The 3700-nt window shown below is 40.3% G+C and overlaps 1 pseudogene; it reads left to right on the top strand.

Annotated features, from left to right (window-relative positions):
- Positions 1-1900: 1900 nt before the first annotated feature.
- Positions 1901-2967, top strand: LOC110586325 (annotated as a pseudogene).
- The last annotated feature ends 733 nt before the right edge of the window (positions 2968-3700 follow it).

Raw genomic sequence — 3700 nt, 5'->3', positions numbered from 1 at the left:
CCTGGAAAACCCAAAAGAAGGATGTATCTCAGAAAAGTAGTTTCTCAACAGAGTAACATCAATGAAAAAAATTAAGATTACCACTTAAAGCCTGTAGAAAAAAAGATTTGACCATGGAATGTACAAGAGAAATATAGCAGAAAAATATGCTAAGATGAAATCAGAGAGTCAAAATGAACTCAGTGATGAAAGAAAAAACTACAAAAGAAATACAAAGAAAACAGTAGAAATACACTTAAGACAAATCAGATATACAAAAGACAAACTGGTAATTCCCTCCAAAAAATGCAGGGCAACAGGACAAAGAGATGGAAACCATAGTAGAAGATTATAAATACAGCAGCAAGGAAGAAGGGGTGCAATTTAAAGAGCAGAAGTTTTTGTGAGAAAGAAAACCAGAAACATTGGAAGAAAGGCAATATTTATTTATTTATTGTTTTTATATTTAATAATATTTTTTAAAATTTTATTTTATTATGTTATGTTAATCACCATACATTACATCATTAGTTTTTGCTCCATTCAATATGTACCCTCTTTAATACCCATCACCAGGCTAGCCCATCCCCCCACCCCTCTCCCCTCCAGAACCCTCGGTTTGTTTCTCAGAGTCCATAGTCTCTCATGGTTCATCTCCCCCTCCGATTTCCCCACCTTCATTTTTCCCTTCCTACTATCTTTTTTTTTTTTTAACATATAATGTATTATTTGTTTCAGAGGTACAATCTGTGATTCAACAGTCTTACACAATTCACAGTGCTCACCATGGCACATACCCTCCCCAGTGTCTATCACCCAGCCAACCCATCCCTCCCACCCCCACCACTCCGGCAACCCTCAGTTTGTTTCGTGAGATTAAGAATTCCTCATATCAGTGAGATCATATGATACATGTCTTTCTCTGATTGACTTATTTTGCTCAGCGTAATACCCTCTAGTTCTATCCGCGTCATTGCAAATGGCAAGATTTAGGGTTTTTTGATGGCTGCATAATGTTCCATTGTATATATATATACCACTTCTTTTTATCCATTCATCTGTTGATGGACATCTTGGCTCTTTCCATAGTTTGGCTATTGTGGACATTGCTGCTATAAACATTGGGGTGCACGTACCCCTTCGGATCAATATATTTGTATCTTTGGGGTAAACACCCAGTAGTGCAATTGCTGGGTCATAGGGTAGCTCTATTTTCAACTTTTTGAGGAACCTCCATACTGTTTTCCAGAGTGTTTGCACCAGCTTGCATTCCCACCAACAGTGTAGGAGGGTTCCCCTAAGAAAGGCAATATTTAAAGAGAGACAAAAATTTCTCAACCTGAAGAGCCCAAGCCACAGTTAGAAAAGAATTGCAGTTTATCCTAATAGAAGACACCCCTTCCTAGATTTTTTTTGGCTTTTCTTTTTCAATCTTAATGATGAAAAATTTAGAGTCTTGCATGGAATACTCTTAATAACATTACAAACATCAAAACAAAATAAAACTACCTTCAGACGTCTCTTAATACTAAGATAGAAAATACACCAATCTCTAAAGATTTTCTTTTTTTTTTTTAAGATTTTATTTATTTATTTGACAGAGAGAGAGATGGTGAGAGAAGGAACACAAGCAGGGGGAGTGGGAGAGGGAGAAGCAGGCTTCCCGGAGCAGAGAGCCGGATGCGGGGCTGGATCCCAGGACCCTGGGATCATGACCTGAGCGGAAGGCAGACGCTTAACAACTTAGCCACCCAGGCGCCCCTCTAAAGATTTTCAAAATAAAGTGGTTGATAACATGGAGATTGTAGGTTCTGCCTCGCGGCAGCCACCCCCTTCCACACGATCACGCTGAGCTAGTACCCACGCTTGGAATCCGGCCGCAACCTCAGCCGCGCCTGCCGCCTGCCACCGCCTCTGGACCATGGACCCCCGCAAAGTGAGCGAGCTTCGGGCCTTCGTGAAAATGTGTAAGCAGGATCTGAGAGTTCTGCACACCGAGGAAATGCGCTTCCTGCGGGAGTGGGTGGAGAGCATGGGGGGTAAAATACCGCCTGCCACTCATAAAACTAAATCAGAAGACAATATCAAGGAAGAAGAAACAGATAGTAAGAAGGCAGAGGAAAACATAAAGACAGACGAACCATCAAGTGAGGAAAGTGACCTAGAAATTGACAATGAAGGTGTGATTGAACCAGAGACTGATACCCCTCAAGAAATGGGACATGAAAATGAAGAGATAACCGAGGAAATGATGGATCAGGCAAATGATAAAAAAGTGGCTGCCGTTGATGCCCTAAATGATGGTGAACTACAGAAAGCCATTGACTTGTTCACAGATGCCATCAAACTGAATCCTCGCTTGGCCATTCTGTATGCCAAGAGAGCCAGTGTCTTCATCAAATTACAGAAGCCAAATGCTGCCATTCGAGACTGTGACAGAGCTATTGAAATAAATCCTGATTGAGCTCAGCACACAGACTTCTGGGCCATTGGGAAGAAGCAGCACATGATCTTGCCCTTGCTTGTAAACTGGATTATGATGAAGATGCTAGTGCAATGCTGAAAGAAGTTCAACCGAGGGCCCAGAAAATTGCTGAACATCGGAGAAAGTATGAACGAAAACGTGAAGAGCGAGAGATCAAAGAAAGAATAGAAAGGGTTAAGAAGGCTCTGGAAGAACATGAGAGAGCCCAGAGGGAGGAAGAAGCCAGACGACAATCAGGAGCTCAGTATGGCTCTTTCCCAGGTGGCTTTCCTGGGGGAATGCCTGGTAATTTTCCTGGACGAATGCCTGGAATGGCAGGAATGCCTGGGCTCAATGGAATTCTTAGGGATCCAGAGGTTCTCGCAGCCATGCAGGATCCAGAAGTTATGGTGGCCTTCCAGGATGTGGCCCAGAACCCAGCGAATATGTAAAAATATCAGAGCAATCCGAAGGTTATGAATCTCATCAGTAAATTGTCAGCCACATTTGGAGGTCAAGCATAATAATGCCCTTCTGACAAATAAAGACCTTGCTGAAGGAAAAGCAACGATCACCTAATGGATGTCGCAATAATACAAACCAGTGTACCTCTGACCTTCTTATGAAGAAAGCTGGGTTGCTATGAAGAGAAGCCCTACCCCTCTGCCCCACATGCAACTGAAACATTCTATAGTGGTTTGCCATTCAGGTGTTCATTCAGATAATGTTTTCCTACTAGGAATAACAAACTTTAAACACTTTTAAACCTTAAAAATATTTAAAAACATATTAAAAGGGTGTGTTAGTCCCTAAAAAAAAAAAAATGGGGATTGTACACCCAGCCAAACTCTCCATGGTGTGCAAAGGCAACAGGCAAACGTATGTACATTTTCTAAATAAAATATTTACTCCCTCTGAATGAGAACAATTCGTTTAATAAAAAACTTGAAGTATAAATAACTACTGAACATATGATTACAAAATTGAGCATAAACTCAAGGTCCATTCTTGGATATAAAAACTATATAGTAAAGTATGTTAAAGTCAGTCAGTGACTCGGAATTTAATTATACATAATGTAAATTTGAATGAGGGGGAAAAAATAAAGATGGGATGTGCCAGGATTTGAAGTTATTTGTTTGTCAGAAACATGAGAAAAGCTATTATTTTGCTATCAGTGTACTGATCATTGAGAAATATGTCATAAAATGTTATTTGATAAATTTTAATATGTCCCAGAAATCATAAAGGAAATAA

The sequence above is a fragment of the Neomonachus schauinslandi genome, chromosome 11 (assembly GCF_002201575.2).
Source record: "Neomonachus schauinslandi chromosome 11, ASM220157v2, whole genome shotgun sequence".
In the NCBI taxonomy this organism is placed as follows: Eukaryota; Metazoa; Chordata; class Mammalia; order Carnivora; family Phocidae; genus Neomonachus; species Neomonachus schauinslandi.
Note: the sequence above shows the minus strand (reverse complement) of the source record. Positions and strands in the feature narration are given on the sequence as shown.